Genomic DNA, 19,120 nt, shown 5'->3' on the forward strand with positions numbered 1-19,120 from the left:
AAATGGGCAAGCGTAAGGATTTGAGAGTTTGACAAAGGCCAAATTGTGATGGCTAGACGACTGGGTCAGAGCATCTCCAAAAATGCAGCTCTTGTGGGGTGTTCCTGGTCTGCAGTGGTCAGTATCCAAGGAAGGAACAGTGGTGAACCGGCGACAGGGTCATGCCCTTAGGAAAAAGAAGTATACTTCAAGTTCATTTTATCAAGTATACTTAAATAGGCCTAATGTTCAAGTCTATTTTTTTAAGTATACTTTATGTAGTAAGTATAATAGTATCAATGTACTAGTAGTAAACCTTGTAAGTGTACTATTTTAATACCTCTTGGGACTAAATTTGCCCAGCTGAAGTATACGTTTAAGTGTACTATAAGTGTAACAGTAGTAAACTTACGTTACACAACTAGTTCACAGCTATGTTTCTCATTTGTACTGCATCTGTACTACAAGTTAACTTATAAGTATACTAGTAGTTTACTATTTTAGTACATTTTTAGTATATGAAAGTACACTTTGAAATATACTCTCAGTAAACTAGTTTAGTGCAAGTATACTTGTAAGTTTTCTTTAAGTGAACATATCACATTTATAGTTTACTTTTTATATATTATATTTGTACTTTAAGTATACTACTATGTTCCTATTTAGGTATTATTTTTTATCCTTGAAATACCTTTAACTGTACTTCAACTCTTTCCATTTAAAAACATTTTATTTTAGCTTCATGAGTCCCTATTTTATCAACACTTAAATGTGGTTAAGTTTCATTTAAAAAAACAAAACAAAACAAAACAAAAAAAGCAGAGAAAATTGCATTTTTGTCAAAGACTATGTCCAGATGGGATTCAGAACGATGACCAAACACAGGTGGAGTAGATCGAGTCCATAAACACTTCCAAGGCTTTATAGTCCTCATTCAGTAACCTTTGGCAGTTTTTATTTATATGCTGTTTAATGTTTGATGATCGCTTTATTTTACATTTGCGTGAGTAATCTTTTATCGCTTGTTTCAGCTTCTTCTTCTCCTGCATTTTGATCCGGAGATTCTGTACTCTTTCAGAAGATGCATAACAGCGCCCCCTACCGTATAGACTGAAAATTCAGTCATTGGCGAGGAAAGAGAGATGTAGATTTGAAGTAAATTCCTATGTGTGTCCACTACCAGTGGACTAGCCTACACAAAAATTCAGATACTCAGAATTGGGAATATATCTGTATTTCTGAGAAGTATATAAAAAGTAGACTGAAAGTATACTTAGTTATTTTTAGTTTAAAAGAAGTATACTAATAGCACTCTTGAATAAACTTCTTTTTCGTAAGGGTGAGCGGCCAAGGATTATTGATGCACGTGGGGAGCGAAGGCTGGCCCGTGTGGTCCGATCCAACAGACGAGCTACTGTAGCTCAAATTGCTCAAGAAGTTAATGCTGGTTCTGATAGAAAGGTGTCAGAATACACAGTGCATCACAGTTTGTTGCGTATGGAGCTGCATAGCCGCAGACCAGTCAGGGTGCCCATGCTGACCCCTGTCCACCGCTGAAAGCGCCAACAGTGGACACGTGAGCGTCAGAACTGGACCACGGAGCAATGGAAGAAGGTGGCCTGGTCTGATGAATCACGTTTTCTTTTACATCACGTGGATGGCCGGGTGCGTGTGCGTCGCTTACCTGGGGATCACATGGCACCAGGATGCACTATGGGAAGAAGGCAAGCCGGCGGAGGCAGTGTGATGCTTTGGGCAATGTTCTGCTGGGAAACCTTGGGTCCTGCCATCCATGTGGATGTTACTTTGACACGTACCACCTACCTAAGCATTGTTGCAGACCATGTACACCCTTTCATGGAAACGGTATTCCCTGGTGGCTGTGGCCTCTTTCAGCAGGATAATGTGCCCTACCACAAAGCAGAAATGGCCTCAAAATTCCCCAGATCTCAATCCAATCGAGCATCTGTGGGATGTGCTGAACAAACAAGTCCGATCCATGGAGGCTCCACCTCACAACTTACAGGACTTAAAGGATCTGCTGCTAACATCTTGGTGCAGATACCACAGCACACCTTCAGGGGTCTAGTGGAGTCCATGCCTCGACGGGTCAGGGCTGTTTTGGCAGCAAAAGTAGGACCAACACAATATTAGGAAGGTGGTCATAATGTTATGCCTGATCGGTGATAAGGCTCGAGTCTGAATGGCTTAGAAAAGAAAAAGCACACACAACAAGCTGCATGATTTGAGGTATTATTATATTAAGGGCTAGAGGTTTATTAAAATAACTGTCCCTAAGTATGTTCATGAGATACAGATACTTGTGTTAGAACTTGTATTAGCTCCCTCTTTGCCCTGAGATGTTCAGCAAATCATAAAATCTCTTCACAGATAACATATTATTCTTGTATTGGTGAGCATATATGTTTTTATCTGACATCTCATTAACTGATTCAAGAATAACTGGAAACTAATTTGCCGTTCAGGTGCTTTGACTAATTCATAATCAATACTCAAATTGACTCAAGTTCCTAAAGTATTTAGTGTGAAAGCCAAAGAACAGCTATCAAAAGGTTTAAAAGATAAATGGTATACAGCATTGAGTCTTTTTAAATCTATTGCGCTCAGCAGCTTTTATGCTGTTGATTATTGTACTGCAGGCTTACAGTGTACTGTTGATCTGCTGATGTTTTAAATGGATTGAATCTTGGTTTTCACCTTAACCTTGATCCACTGGTTCTAATAAAACAAAGTGACATTGTCACAAGTCACATTGCATTTGCAAATCATATTATGTCCTGGACTCGAGTTCCAACGAGCAACAGTGATATAAAGCAGGTCTAATTGTCTAAGTTTCTAACATAAAAATAGGGAATAAACAGGGAGGATGCAGAGAGAACTAACAGAATGAAAATGCTGCAGTGAAAATGCATTAACAGCAATGATTTAGATTTCCTTGGGAACTGCAATCTGAGTTAAAATAAAATTATTATATTTGCTCTATTGATTTTGCTGAAGCAAAGTGTCTCTTAAAGTCACTCACAACTACAGAAGATTTTCATTTACTGTCAAACTGGCATGAACTACAAACAAAATGTGCAAGTTTTTAAAGCATTTGATGGCTCATTCGTAATAAGAAATTATGACAAACATAGTTGGGTCATGATAGATAGCAGCATACTTGCCAACTGCTTTCAATTGAAAATAGATAAACCTGGCAGCTAAATGTCACTAGATGACATCATAATGGCAAATTCATTGATCTATATAAATATGAATAGAGATTAGTGGGCAAAACAAGAATCTAGATAAGGTTTGTCCAAGAAGTTGCTAGATTTGTCCCTAAACTTTTGAAAAAAAGTCTCAAAAGGGGCGGGGAAGTCACTAAATCTAGTGACAAAATCCCTAAATTGGCAACACTGGCATACTTTAACGTTTATAATGAATTATGTCTACTGCTTAACTATTAAAAATAGCAGTACAGGCAGTACACATTGTACACAGGGACGTGTCACTGCTGGTATCACTCCGCCTGTTTTTTTTAGACCATGAGCGCGGTGCCGAATGGAAGCGACGAATATTTAGGCTACATATTTATACCCCTTACCATACCTAGTTACCTTGTTATAGAAGCGAAGCACATTTGCTTTAGAGCCGTTATTTATTTATTTTAGTCGGTTGTTTTTTCTCTCGCTAACCGACGTGGAGCTGTGTGATTTTTGCCTGGTCCAAGAAGCCTTTTTAAAATAAAATAATAATAAAAAAAAAAAAAAAAATAAATAAATAAGCGTTTGTGTTTTCTCTCATTCCCCGATAGCTCGGAGGCGGTTTCTCTCACGCGGAAAGAAATGGAAAATCCGGAGTGGATTATGAGCAGAGTGAACACAGAACGCTTTAAGTGAGACTGAAGGCTATCCGCTCCACTTATTTCCTGTATTCCAGTCCGGCTTTCATTTGTTGTGTTGCGTGGTGACAAATGCTTTGGTTTCTTTTGGAACTACTTTCGTTGGCGGAGAAGAAATGTGGGAATGAACGGGACACTTTTCTTCCGAAGCGTAAGTTTGGCTACTGCTATTAGTTTATTAATCGAGCTGTTGTATACAAAAAAAAAAAAAAAAAAAAAAGATGTCTGACTCGCAATCTTGCTGTTTTCCGCTGTGATGTTTACCTGCGACCTGGTGCCTGTGACCGAATCACAACTTGTTGCGCGTGTGATATAGGTTTCTGTTTACTCTTAGAGGTGGCGCTCTTTTAAGCCCTTTATTCACTGCTGTTGACAGCTCTTAAACATCAGCTGAACTTTAATGCACTACCCTTTAAGTCTATTTCTTTAAATTCCAGATTTAATTGAGCATTAATGGTTTGAGTACAATAAGGAGCTATTTCTTTCAGACATGCCATTAAATATTCGATTCAAGCCAAAGGGTTTGTAGTTTAAAAGGCTACTGAACAAAAAATATGCAAATGGTATCACATTATTTCAGGTTTTTGAAGACTTTGACATTCACTTTGTAAATTTCCTTCTCTGCTCGATTATCACAATGAATGAACCTTATCTATGGCTTCATTCTTCAGAGAATGAAGAAAATAGTCCTGCATAATCACGAGTCATTGGCATTATGCTAAGGTGTTTGCCAGGTTGTTGCTAAGGTGTGTCTTAATCAGCTCCCTAGTTTAATTTAGACTGTGAAAGTTGTTACGGTTGCAGTGAAATAGTTGCTCTCTAAAAAGTCCCACAATACACTGTAAAACCTAGTAAGCATTGACTGATCACTTTGTTCACTTAGTGAAAGTGTTGTCGCATGTTTTCTAAAGCTGTTAAAAATGGAGGTCGAATGGAATAAGGTTGCTAAGGTGTACTGGCTGGTTGTTAGGGCATTGCTAGGTGCTTACAAAGGTTCTGGAAGTAAGAATCCATCTAGATTTTTAACAAATAACTTTAATGACAAACCCACTAAAAGTGATTTCAACAATATCGTTGATGTTTGTTGTTATCATTATAGCTGTGGTGTGGACTGCTGAAGAATCAGAATAATTAATAAAACTTTATAGTTACAGTTATAGTTATCTTTGAACCTAATATTGAACGTGCGCTCACAGGTGTGCATTTATCACCAGACTTCAAATGTGGCTTATCCAATCAGAGTTTAGAGTGTGAATTATCCATTCTATAAATTTCATTAAACACTAGTGGACATTGTCTCCAATTATTTTATGCAAATCAAACTTATTAAAATTGAAATTCACATTCTGTGCGACACCTCATAATTACAGTACCGGCGCGTACCATGTTTACAGCCCGTTTTTAAGCAAAACTTTCATTTCACGTTCCATCTGTTGAACTGAAAAGAACGATATAGCCACACTGGTCACGGTTGACTGCACCATTCTCCAATTACCTTTGTTTAAATTTGACATTCAGGCTAGCATGCTTAATCTGCTTGGGACCTTGAGTGTGTAAAAAGTGTCTCTCCTTTGATTTCACTGAGGCTAAAAATAATACCCACTGTACAAAACTGCACCTGTGCCATGCCAGGTAATGCCTAGCAACAGTGCTGCCAGCTCTCACATGTGTCCCTGACTAGAATCACTAGCAATGACACTGGAGACTCTTCTTTGAACTCGTTTCTTACATATCTGCATCTTAACTGTTCAATAGAATTTACGGGACATGTCAGTTGCTTAATGCTAAGTGCTTTATGGTGTAGCTTCATTTTAATGGGAGCTATAACAGGTTTTATGGCTTTACTAAGTAAAGCTTTGTCAGTGATTCTCTGGGGATGATTTGTTGTGCCCCCTGCTGGTCAGTGAACTTGCTCTGCATCATGGGAATTGACCGTATTACTCTTACTATTCTTTTGTGTAGCCTATATATAGTTAGTATACTGTGCACAGTGTGCAATTTTTTTATACATGGACTACTCAGTAGACTGTACTTTTCCCAGTGTATATGGGAAAAATATACCTACTGCAAAATATTTTTTACTTTTTTTATTTGATCGTGTTAAGGTGTTTTTTTTTTAAACAAACAAGATTAGATTGACATGCAAAGTAACTGATAACATGAAATTAATCAGTAAGTTAGTAACAACATCTCATGAAATTAAACATCATGTGACAACAACAGAGTAGCAAAAATGTGAAATGTTTATGATTGCATTTTTTCCCCACAAGATTATTAATGTTAAAATGATTACGAAGATAAAAACTAGAAATGAATATATTTTTGTTTACGAAAATAAAAACAACGTTTGCAGAAAACAAAAGAAGGCTATATATTGTAAATAGGCCTAAGTGATGACTAAAATATGAATGAAAACTCAAAGGGTTAGTTTACCCAAAAATGATAATTCTGTCATTAATTACTCACCCTCATGTCGTTCCACACCCGTAAGACCTTCGTTCATCTTCGGAAAACAAATTAAGATATTTTTGATGAAATCCGATGGCTCAGTGTCTTAATCAATGGTTCGGAGCGCCAAAGTCACGTGATTTCAGTAAACGAGGCTTCGTTTACGCGATCCAAACCACTGATTTGAAACAAAAGATTTGTAAAGCTTCAAAGCAGTGTTTTGAAATCGGCCGTCACTAGATATTGTTGAAAAGTCGTTATTTTGTTTTTTGGTGCACAAAAAGTATTCTTGTCGCTTTATAATATTAAGGTACAACCACTGTACTCACACAAACTGTTTTAAATACGTCTTCAGTACCTTTCTGGATCTTGAGAGGTTCGGTGACATTACTGGCAATAGAGGCCTCACTGAGCCATCGGATTTCATCAAAAATATCTTAATTTGTGTTCTGAAGATGAACGAAGGTCTTACAGGTGTGGAACGACGTGAGGGTGAGTAATTAATTACATTATTTTCATTTTTGGGTGAACTAACCCTTTAAGTTTTGTTTTCAATCAGTTTTGTATTGATTTAATTAATTAATATTATGCTTATCTTATATCTTATATTTATACAGTGTTTTTTATCAAAAAGAACTGCCCAGTTTGGCAATAAGCATCTGATTGGCATTGTGAAAAAACAAACAACAGTTCACAGGTTGCATTTTCTGATCAAGTGTTGTGTGTGTCATCTATTTAAAGTCGGCATGAAATGGAATTATATTTATATATTGTTATTTTAATATCGTCACATTTTTAAAATTTCAGTACTTTTGACAACACTAGTTTAAGCCCCGCCCCTTTCTTACACCTTCCAGATCTGCCGCCCTCCATCCAATCAATAACTGATTGATAAATCCAAGTCCTCCTCTAAATAAATATTTTAATTTTTAGTAATCCGTTTCATCCTGATTTGTCAGAATACAGAAAAGATCTGTCGCTACTTCTGTTTCATCCTGACTAAGCATATGAGGTCATGTGACAAGAGTGGCATAATAATGTTTGAAATGTTTATCACTGCATATTTGTACCATGAGATTATTGTTAATGGAAGCAATTACGAATTTGAAAATTAGAAGTGAAAAAACATTCGTTAACAACAATAAAAACAAAAAATGAAAGTAAACATTGCAAATACTACAAGTGATAACTAAGTTATGTATTAATATCCTCATAATTGACCCTTCGCCGGGAGTTTGATTGACAGGCGATCTAACCAATCATAACGCCGAATCCACCATTTTGTCCGACAAAGCAGTCAGGGGAGTTAGTAGATTAACGTCGGTGGGTTTGACCTTGAAAAATGGTGTGTACTGATGTCTTTCTGTGGATGAAACAACATTCCTTCTGATGTTCATTCATGTTTATTTGATGCTATAAATTAACTAGTAGGAAGTGATAATAGGTTTTTTGAGCCGCTTGAACTGAGGCGCTACAGCGATCTGTCATGACACATTAAAGAGGCACAAAGCAGTATTTATTGTTTAAATTTCTTTAAAAATTACAAAATTTGTTTCATATCAAAAGTAACCTGCTCTGTCTTGTCTGTCGACGCGTTGTCAGTGTCCTCTTTGCTCCGCGATATATTTTTCACTGCGTGAGAACACGATGTGTGGCGAGAGATCGGCATGGCTTCTCGGACGTAGCAACGGTAACTAAAGGAGGGGGGGTCTTTGCGTACTGTCAATTATAGAGAAAATTACTTTAGGTTTTGTGTTTTTAATCATTTTGAATTCATTTTGAATTAATATTCTAGAATTGCTCAGTTTGACAAGAAGCAATTGATTAACATACAACAAACAACCATTCACTTGTTGCATTTTCTAATAAAGTGTTGTGTTGTCTATTTAAAAACAAATAGTAGGTAATATTCAGTGTAGGTACCAACATTTCAGTAGTCGGTACCAATACCAGTGAAATTTTGCAGTTCTTGGTACCAATTTTGGTACCAGACCAAAAACACGTTTTTAAAACACCAGGAGCATAACGAGGTGCTGAGCATCTATTTCACACTGAAGCAGTGAGTGCTCAGCGTTTTTTACCGGTCGCCTAGAATTGAAGAATGTTCAACTTTGGGTAAAATGCAGCACTCATCACTGTCACTTTGCACCCAGCCATCCAATCACAGTGGAGGAGGGGCGGGACAAACACTACACCGACCAACCGCCACATTCTTCTTGTACAACGTCAACAGACGACAACAACAAGCATAATAACAGAACAAAATAATTTAAAACAAAAGTTAGAGCAAATACTTTACATTGTATTATTTTTTTTTTATACAGAAACAGTACAGAAACAAACTATCTGTGAAATTAGATACTAGTAACACTCCCGCGGATATTCCGCTTAACACATTTTGATTGGCTACAATGCTCAACTCTTGTAAATAGAAACCTTTGATGCTCAGAGAGCGCTCAAATGAGCACGAACCACAGCGTTTGAAAGCAACGTCTATCAGCGGGTACCAAATATACCCAGTACTTGGTACTAACGGTACTGCAAAATCCTGGTACTGTCAACTTTTTTCTTTTTTTTTTTTAGTACTAACTGGTACATTTGACAACCTTAATTCAGTGTATACTATCCAGTACAGTATGTGGTCAGCAGTACACACTAGTAATATTCCATTCAGCCATAGTCTCTGTATTCCCCAGTTCATTGAGTCCTTTCACTGTTTGTGCTAAAGGCACAGCTGCATCTTGTGCATGCTAAATGAAAAGGGTGAGCTCTCTTCAACTTAAGTGATGTTTATTAGCTCAGATGAGCTCTCCTGAGGTGGGCTGCTGTGGGATCAGACTACTCCCAAAATGATTATATTCACAAAACACAATTCACACATTCACATACTCAAAATACTTAAGTTACTCTAATTTCAATGAAGGTATTGCTTTTCATTGTGGCCTGATTTGCGCTGGTCACAATGAAAAGCGACATGAGAGTATCGTTTTTAATTTTGTTTTTAATTTTTAACGTCAACGACTACAAATATACCCGTGTGACTTATGACTGGTTTTGTGGTCCAGGGTCACATTTGTGAATCATAATACGGGAATGTGAATTAGGTTATGCATTTGAGAATCATTATCTGTGAATATATTTATAATGACACTATTCTCCCGCATGCATTAACTCATGATTCCTCCTTGGAAATGAGTGAGATGATTTTAGCAGCTTCATTTGCACATGTGGTGATTGTGTTGTTTGTAGATCACGTGACGTGTTAATTGAAATTGGGTTTATTAAAATAGCATGCGATTATGACAGCTCATTGTGCATTGTGGGAGAGAAGGTTGATGGCAGCCTTTCAGAGTTTTAGTTAATGGATTTCAATTGCATGTATGTTAATGGAATTTACTTGAAATGAAATGCATGTTTTCCTGTTTATGCATTTATTTTATTCACTGTAACCTTGCACTGCATTCACCTGAGAAGCCTGGAAGCCATGAATACCACGGCCTGAGGCATTGGAGGTCAATAGTATTAGTGGGCGCTATTGAATTTCATATTTTGATGGCCTGCATAACTTCATAACATCAATAAAATAAAACCTCAGCATTCATATCATTATAGGTACGTCCAAATAAATTATTGACTGAATGTATAACCATATCCATCAAGTCTTTGTGGAGCCAGTGAATGATTCACTTTCACTGTCAGCATCTTAGCAGTGATGGGCATGAAGCTTTATGCGGTTCTTTAGCAGGAGAGAGAGAGTCATTAGGGTTTCCTGAATAGGAAACAGAAACCTGAGAGCATGTGGAGACCTGGATTACATGCTCATATTACACAGGCTTTACTGAATAAATCATCATCGTTAGATAAAGCCAGCTTCTCTAGTGTACTTCAATCATTTCTGTTTGTGAGAACCGTCTATCAAACTCTTCATTTATTCCTGTCAGCAGCAAAACACACTCTTTGGACTGAACAATTGATGGAGCTTTTGCAAAACGCCCGTTCTCTCTCTGTGTTTATGTCTCTTGACATTCAGCAGGTGCCCGGCGTTCTGTGAGAGAGCGATTTGGTTTCCTAACAATGGAAACTCAATCACAAAATGGAGGAGCTTTAATTGCTTCAGAGTTCCAATCCCTCAGCCTCCTCTTTCTCTCTCTCTCTCTCTCTCTCTCGCTACCTTTCTCACTTTCTTTTTTTATCTTTGTCTTTTTCTGAGTCTGCCGTTGTAGAAGTGATGGGCAAGAGGGAGAAGGCCTGGAAGGCCGACTGAGAATAGGGAATATAACACTAACTACTAACTACTGAAAACTTCACATCATCAACAGGTGTGTGTACTGCTGTGTTTTATGTCCGTATGTTGCTATCTGTATCTTAATGACATATATATTGGTATTGGCATGTCTGTCTAATCTATCTATCTATCTATCTATCTGTCTATCTGTTTATCTGTCTGTCTGTCTGTCTCATTTTATTGTTCTTTCGTTCCACCGTTCATTCTATTTTATACAACAGTTCTTTCTGTTTCTCCAATCTGATTGGCAGAGAGCCGTGCAATATTCTAGTGATAACAGCACTCCTACCTTTTCACCGTTTGTATCACTCTGCTTGAAGCGACTGTCATGGCGGCCGAGCAAATCCACCGTATTTTTTACAAATACTACACTTGTTATACCGCGAACTGTAGTTTTTTAGGCGAGAATGTAGTTGTTTAGACATGAAATATGTGACTCATATTTAATCATAGTGCCAATTTACAATTTGTTTGGATGTTTTCGGAGATGCGAGCTCCAGGCCGTCAGCAGCCGTTTAGTGCTCGTGTACCCGCCGAGAACAGCTTCATCTCAGCCAGTGCTTCGAGGATTTGCCGCTGGCTCTTATAGTGGTTAAACATGAGATGTAATTCATTTTGGGTACATAATACGGGCAATCTTTGGTCTTATTAATCTATTACTTGTTCCTGAGCAAATTGAATTGGGCAACTAGTTCTAAAGACGTTTTAGAATTAGTAACGGAGCCTTAGTCAAACTGTCAACTTGAGATTTGAATCCGTGGCGGAAGGAAGTAGTTCTGCACAAAAGAGGGTTTTAAAGGAGGTGTATCACACAGTTTCTGCCAATCTCATGTTAATCTTGAGTACCTATAGAGTAGTAGTGCATCCTTCATATCTCTAAAAAGTCTTTAGTTTTATCATATTTATAAAAGATACATACGCTGTACCAAGTCTTTCCGAAAACAGCCGAGCGCCTGGAGGCGTGCCGTGTTAGCGGAGCTAAAGAGTGATGAGCATGCGCAGCTTTTGCGTAACGATTATCTGCAAGCTGTCAATGGTCAGCTAAACAAATGTATTTAAATACACACAATACACCACTGCATTATCCCTGGATAACTTTTGAATCACTATAATGAATATAGCGTATAGTGAATGATGAATAATGAATTTATGAATTGCTACGTTCGTGTTGTTTACATGATATGCACTTAGGCACCTATTGCCAACAAAACAGACATTTGAAGCAGTTTTACTCACCACCTGCTGTTCCGACTCATGACCGGGATCATTCCGCTGTGATCAGCTCCATCTTTCAGTTTCAAACGATCTGTAAATCCAGCATAGAACTGGGCCTTGTTTATGAAGCCATAAGTGCCGATCCCGAGGGCTCGAGCAGCCACGGAAAAACACGAAATATTCTCCATTCATTTCAACCAATAAAAAAGTGATATCAGTTTCTATGGTTATTTTAATAACAAATATCGAGAGCGCATCAATGTAATGCGTGAGCACAAAACCCTCAGCTCTACTTAACGCTGGGTTCTTTGGGAAGCAAGGTTATCTTTCCCTCACAACCAAAAACACACTTCGTTGGTGACATTGTTGATTTCGTGAAGTCCTGTGCAGCACTGCCGATGACTTCCGTAAAGCCGAAAGCACGTTGATTGGCGTGCTCTAGCTCTCTCGCTCTGGTCGACGTGTGCATGTGCGCTCTTCCAGGAGAACTGCCTGTACAAGGAAAATTCCAAACTTTTTGATGTCACACAGGCACATACTCGAAAAAAAGACTGCAAAGTTTATGAGGATTTGTAAGAGTATTTTTGGCACAGTCATACGTCCAACTAGTGTTTTGAAACTTTGGCCATGTTCAGCATTGGCCATGTTTTAACTCTTTAACAGTGTAAATAAGTCAGAAAACATGAAATAGCATTATACCCCCCCATTTCTTATTTATTTACACACTCGTGCCGTCAAACTGTTGCAATATCACACTCGTAGCTGACCGTGTTCGTTCATTCTATTCTATCGTTCCATTGTTCATGTTGTTCTGTTGTTCATTCTATTCTATCACTCTTTCTATCGTTCTATCATTCATCTATCGTTCTATCGTAAAATTGTTCATTATATCATTCCATCTATCATTATATCGTACATTCTAGCTATCGTTCTATCATTCATCTATCGCATAATTGTTCCATCTGTTCCATATAACTTGATTATTCTGTACATCGTTCCATCTACCATTCCATCTATTGCTCTTGTTCCAGCTACCATTGCATCTGTTGCTCTATCATTCCATATATCGTTCCATATATCATTTGATCATTCCATTTGTCATTCTATTTCTCTATCTCTCTATCTGTGTTTGTGTCTATCTGCCTATCACTACCTACTTATGAAGATATCAACTATCTATCCCACTTTCATTTTATTTGCATGGATGCTTTTGTGTCTTTGTAGTTCTCATCAGTATTCTCGGACTGTCGTAACGCTTGACAGGATAATATTAAATCTGGCATTGCTGTAATGCCTCACCCCATTTGCCAATTAAACGTGTCTCTCATGGAGAGAGGGAAAGCGTGTTGATTAGACCTTTAGAACACGTCCAATTGCACAGAGACTATAAAACCATGCTGTAACTAAGGCAAGCCAGAGCACGGTTCACATCCTCTCCCGAGGGATTTCATTGCAAAGTGTCGCTGAGTCTCAGGGAGATGTTGTTCTAATATCGGTGCACTGTAGCGAAACTCCATAAACGTTTATGGAAATGTAGAGTTTAAATGCAGCTCAGGTTCCTTGGTTGTTGAAAGAGAGAGAGAAAAAGAGAGTCGTCTCAGGCTTTCATCATTCCCTTCTTAATCTAAAGAGAAAAAAATCCCCAAAACCTCTCCCCTCATTATTGCTCAGTGATGTGTATGTTTTGACAGCGGTAAAACATGACCTTGTCACTCCTCAAAATGTAGTTGTCTGAACAAATGGAAGCCTAAATTACAGCAATGTTGAATGTACATCAGTATTACTTGAAAGATGAACAGAGAAAAGAAGCTCAGGTCAAGACCTGCGTGCTTGATTTAGAATTCAGCAAGAGTTTGAAGTGGAACATCTCTTGCTCATGCTTCAATTAAGGCTCTCAAGTCAAGGTTGAGAGTGAAGTGAGGTGAGTTTATTCATTCAGGTCCTGTACAGCTTTAATAGTCCTGCATATCTTTTATTTAAAGGAATAGTCCACACAAACATTTTGGAATTTGTTTACTCACCTTCATGTTCTTCCGAACCTGTATGCTGTTATTATACGGGGGGTAAAGGAGAACACCGTATAAAACACCTTAAAAGTAGTTCAAAAGTCAGATTGTTTTGTGTGAGGAAAAGACTGAAATTTTAGATTAAAATAAAATATTTTATTGAATATTTTATTTTTAGTTCAGCAATGAAAATTAAGAAAAAAAAAAAACTTAATTCAAAATATCAATAAAAAGCTATAGTATCTCAATAGCCACGTTTCCTTCCAAAGTTGCTAATTTAATTTATGCGCAAAATATCACATAAAACATTCACAAATAAATCATTTTATGATGCAACAAAATTGTCACTTCCTGGGAAATTGGTGCTAAATATCTGTAATAAATGTTGAAGTTGCTACAATCAGGGAAAGTCATTATGTGGCTCTTTTTTCCTTCGTCATAAATGACTTGCTCAGATGAGCGCACAGACAAACGCAATCAACACTTTCATGTTATCTTGTGTTCGGATGCCTGATGTTTGTGAATGCAATCATGTGAGACGCTTCTGTGGGGGGATTATACCAAATCATTCTGATGACGGACTCTGAATCAGGCATTTCAGAATGATCAAACCAACATTTGAGATGCTGTGTGATGAAATTAGTCCTCTGGTTAGTCCAGTTATCCAAATCACTGTGGAGGCAAAGTCACAGAGTTTTTTTTTTTTTCTATTTTTTCTTTTCTTTTTTTTTTGCGCATCGAAGGATTTATTCAGTAAATGTGTTTCCATTATAGTTTATTCGCATGTCTTCTTATCGGATCAAATATGATCCACCTCAATTAAGCACATACAGTTTTTATGCACATTTTTAGAATTTATGTCTCAGAATGGTTACACTTTATTTTACAGTGCCGTAGTTACATTGTAATTACTCAAATAAGTACTGAGTACTATTAATTAACTACATGTACTTACTATAGAGTTACAGTTAGGGTTAGGGTTTGTTTTAGGGTTAGTTACTTGCAATTATGCATAATTTACTGTTAATGTTACATGTAGTAACATGTAACTACAGCACTGTAGAATAAATGTTAGCGTCAGAATTTATGTTTAGTTATGTTCAGTTTCTTTGGGTTTTAGTTTGGGTTTTGTTTCCTTTGTGCCTGTGTTCCCGGTCATTGTTAGTTTCAGTGGTTACTGAATGGTTACTGTTTCATGTTCTGTTGATTATCTAACCCTGTATTTTTAAATGGTCAGTTCTCCCAGTTCTTTGTTCTAGTGTTGTCACGATACTGGAATTTCCAACTTCGATACGATACCTTGAAAAATATCGATATTCGATACCATTTTCGATACCACGGGGAAAACTGCCATACCGTCATACATCATTTTTTGATAATTTGAGTAATTTTGTTGTAATATCTTACACATAGCACAAGGAGGCTTTATTTAAATGATCGAACTACATTTACAAAGAAAGACAAATAAACAATCAGTAATAAGAACAAATAAACACATTACAAACGATGGCACAAATAAATACAATAGAATAAAGAGACAAATGAAATTAACGTTTCAAGTTTTTCAGGTGGGCTTAACAGTAGTATTCAGGTAAGAAATAACACAAAAATGAAAGTAATCAAATGTAAATTAACACTGGATAGTTTTCATTGTAAAAATGAAATACAGATAGATATAGAATAATTACAAAAGTTTTTTTAGTCAAGAGCATTGAGTGATTTTCTCTTTGTCTTTTGTTCTTTGATTAAAATGACAGACAGCAGCAGGTTTATTAGATTGCTGTCCTTTTAAGAACTTGCAGGGAGGATCCAATATACTGTTACACAACATGCGTTTTCTCTCAACTTATTACGTTCCAAAACTGACTATATTTACCTCAATACTTGGCAAGACGGGCATTTTGACATAATTTTGTATGTATTTGACTGTTTAATCGCAATAGGCCACGAAAAAGAAGTCAATTTGGTTCTCGCGAGCTGTTTGAGTGGCTTTATGAGAGCGCCACTTAAATAGATCAGTGTTGCGCACGCTTAAATGGTGCGAGCGCGAAACCTGCGCGAATGACTAAAATTATGCGCAATACAAGCACTTCAACTGGAGCGAATGAGACGAGTGACGGTGCGTGTCCACTGGCGCAAAGCCAGCGGAGCAGAGCGAGCGTTTTTAGTTCATTCCTATGGAAGTTGAGCTTCATGCTGAAGCACACGCACCGGAGGAGGCGGGTGCGTGTCAGTTCGCCGTCAAAGAGAAGAAAGCGAGAACGCGCAGCTGGTATCGGTGTATCGATACTGCAGAAAAGGCGTATTGGAACCATTTCGGATATTTCAGTATCGATACGTATCGAAATATCAATATTTTTGACAACACTACTTTGTTCAGTGTCGTCTGTTTTACGTGGTTGTGTTATACTTCTTGTGATTCTCCTGCGTGTTTCCTTGTTGCATTTATTAAAGGCTGTTTTTGTTGAGACTTTATCATTGTGTTGTCTATTATCCAGACAACACAATGATATCCAGTGTCCATCCAGTGTGGAATATAATATTTAATGCAATATCCCACATAGCTAATGATACTAAAATATCACTGTTCAGAAGACTCAGAATATAGCACACAAGTCATATGGATGACTTTTATGCTACTTACAGTAGTATAATGTACTTTTTTGATAAATTTGGTGCTTAAAGGATTAGTTCACTTCAGAATTAAATGTCCTGATAATTTACTCACCCCCATGTCATCCAAGATGTTTATGTCTTTCTTTCTTCAGTCGAAAAGAAATTAAGGTTTGTGAAATTGAGGTTTTTTCTCCATATAGTGGACTTCAACAGTTACCAACGGGTTGAAGGTCCAAATTGCAGTGCAGCTTCAAAGGGCTCTACATGATCCCAGACGAGGAATAAGGGTCTTATCTAGCGAAACGAAAAAAAATAAATAAATGAAAAAAAAAATTTATATACTTTGTAACCACAAATGCTCGTCTTGCCCTGCTCTGTGACACGGCCAGGATTACGTAATCACGTTGGAAAGGTCATGCGTGACATAGGCGGAAGTACCGCGGTAGGGCGAAAAAGCTCCATCTTGTTTTCTCCTACAACTTCAAAAATCATCTGACATCGTTGTTTTACTTTTTTTGTAGAGGGCGTTTGACTTAGACTTTGCACGTTCGCTTTGTAGACACTGGGTCGGTATTTCCGCCTATGTCACGTGTGACCTTTCCAACATGGTTACATAATGTGTGGCGCATTGCAGAGCTAATGCAAGATGAGCATTTGTGGTTAAAAAGTATATACATTTTTATTTTTTTTTAGAAAATGACTGATCGTTTCTCTAGATAAGACTCTTATTCCTCGTCTGGGATCGTGTAGAGCTCTTTGAAGCTGCACTGAAACTGACATTTGGACCTTCAACCCGTTGGTAACTGCTGAAGTCCACTATATGGAGAAAAATCCTGGAATGTTTTCCTCAAAAACCATAATTTCTTTTCGACTGAAGAAAGAAAGACATAATCATCTTGGATGACATGGGGGTGAGTAAATTAATTCTGAAGTGAAATAATCCTTTAAGAGGTACTTTTGTTTTCTTTTTTGGAGCTTGTCAGATGTGCTTATTGAAAACTGTCTTTGTAGGAAGTTCAAAATTTGCTCCACTAAAAAAAGAACAGCATGTAAGTTTGAAACGACATGAGAGTAGATAAAGTCTGAATTTTCATTCTTTGCATGAGCTATTCCAAGCTATGCAGGTCTGAGCAATGTTTTTGTTTGAGCAAATGTGAACTGCTCTAAGAGATGCTGTTTTCTTCCAAATGGGAGCTGTAACAGGATGAAATGCTAGAGTTTTGTTGAAGTATGACTATGATATTCCTCCCCACTCAGCAGAGATCTGTTCAAACGGCTGGGATGTGTTTTACTTTGTTTGACAGGGTATTTTTTGCAAGCCTATTGATCCTTTTCAGAAACTGAGCGTCTTCTCTTCCACTAAAGCCATTTTAAAGTTGGTTAGTCATTTCTCTGTGCTCTTGTTAGGGGCTTGTGTTTGTGAAGTAAAATCTTATTAGAGGAGGCATGAAACGAACCATTTCGAATCATAATTCACGGTCACAGCAAGAGATTCATTCAGTGTAGAGCTTTACAACTACTTTATATGTCTCTGGTGCCTGGATTGTGCAATTAAAAGTAGACCCTTTAATTGCACCATCCAGGCACCTGATCAATAAGAGAGCATATCTCTACTCCTAAGTGACTTTATCAACTTGAAATAAAAATTTAAAAGTATGCACTGGAGATTTGTAACAATTGCGCTCATTAGTTTATGGTCAATCTCCTGTGGTACTAGTTTCTTTTACAAAACCAGTAATGTAATCTTCGGCTCTGATACAAAACCTTATTGATATTCCCTACTGAATGTGTAGGGAGCAGTAGACATGAATATGAATTGGAACACATACTGTGGTCAGGTTTAAGCTCGCTGGTCTTAAATGATCAGTTTGCTGAGGTTGAGTTGCCATTGGAGGATTACACTTCTGTTCTGCTGTTGAACCCTTGAATGAAGGAGGATTAGAGAAGGTCTTAACAGCAAACTTAATTATAAACAAACTGTTTTCTGCACCACAAAGCCTTATCTATCACCTCTTAAGTCATTCATCCAATGAGGACTTAGCAGGACAGGAAAAAATGTGTTCATGGCTGTTCTCAGCGGGAATAGGAAAGTACTACAATCACACACTGTAAGGATTTCAATGCACACACATTCTTGTGGACAGTAATACTCTGAGCTATATAGCAATTATATGGTGCATGTAATATGAAAACCTTGAAGGAATAATTCATCCAAAACATGAATATTATTATAATTTTCACACCCTTATGTTGTTTCCAGTAAACTTTCTTCTAAAAAGAAATTTTGAAGAATCTTTAATGAAGCTTTTTTTTCATACAAAAACATTTATAGTCGAGTCAATTTTATTTTTCACAGTACACAAAGTTTCAAAGCATGATGTTAATGTTTAACTATAATATCTTATGGTACTTTTACACAACAACGATGTAGTAAAAACGGAAAAGTTTTTCCTCAGCGTTTTTCGCATATAGACTACAACGTCATCAAAACGATCCCCTTTCACATGGATTCACGAAAACGCTGCATTATTGACACCAGCCCAGTAGATGGCAATGTCACTTTGTAAAGAAAAACTATGTGCCTATAGACTGAGCACATAATATGCATGCACATAACGTCACCATTTTCACAAATTCACGTTTTTGTAGTTTACAAGGAGACAATAA

The 19,120-nt window shown here is 37.3% G+C and overlaps 1 protein-coding gene across 2 annotated transcripts in view; it reads left to right on the forward strand.

The window, feature by feature from the left end:
* The first annotated feature begins 10,553 nt into the window (after nucleotides 1-10,553).
* The window catches only part of LOC127518467 (xin actin-binding repeat-containing protein 2-like), a 108,738-nt gene continuing 100,171 nt past the window's right edge, over nucleotides 10,554-19,120 (forward strand). For both annotated transcript variants that reach the window (XM_051905162.1, XM_051905163.1), the window contains exon 1: nucleotides 10,554-10,650. The gene's annotated coding sequence lies outside the window, so the exon portion shown is untranslated. The remainder of the gene's footprint in view (nucleotides 10,651-19,120) is intronic.

The sequence above is a fragment of the Ctenopharyngodon idella genome, chromosome 9 (genome assembly GCF_019924925.1).
Source record: "Ctenopharyngodon idella isolate HZGC_01 chromosome 9, HZGC01, whole genome shotgun sequence".
NCBI lineage: Eukaryota > Metazoa > Chordata > Actinopteri > Cypriniformes > Xenocyprididae > Ctenopharyngodon > Ctenopharyngodon idella.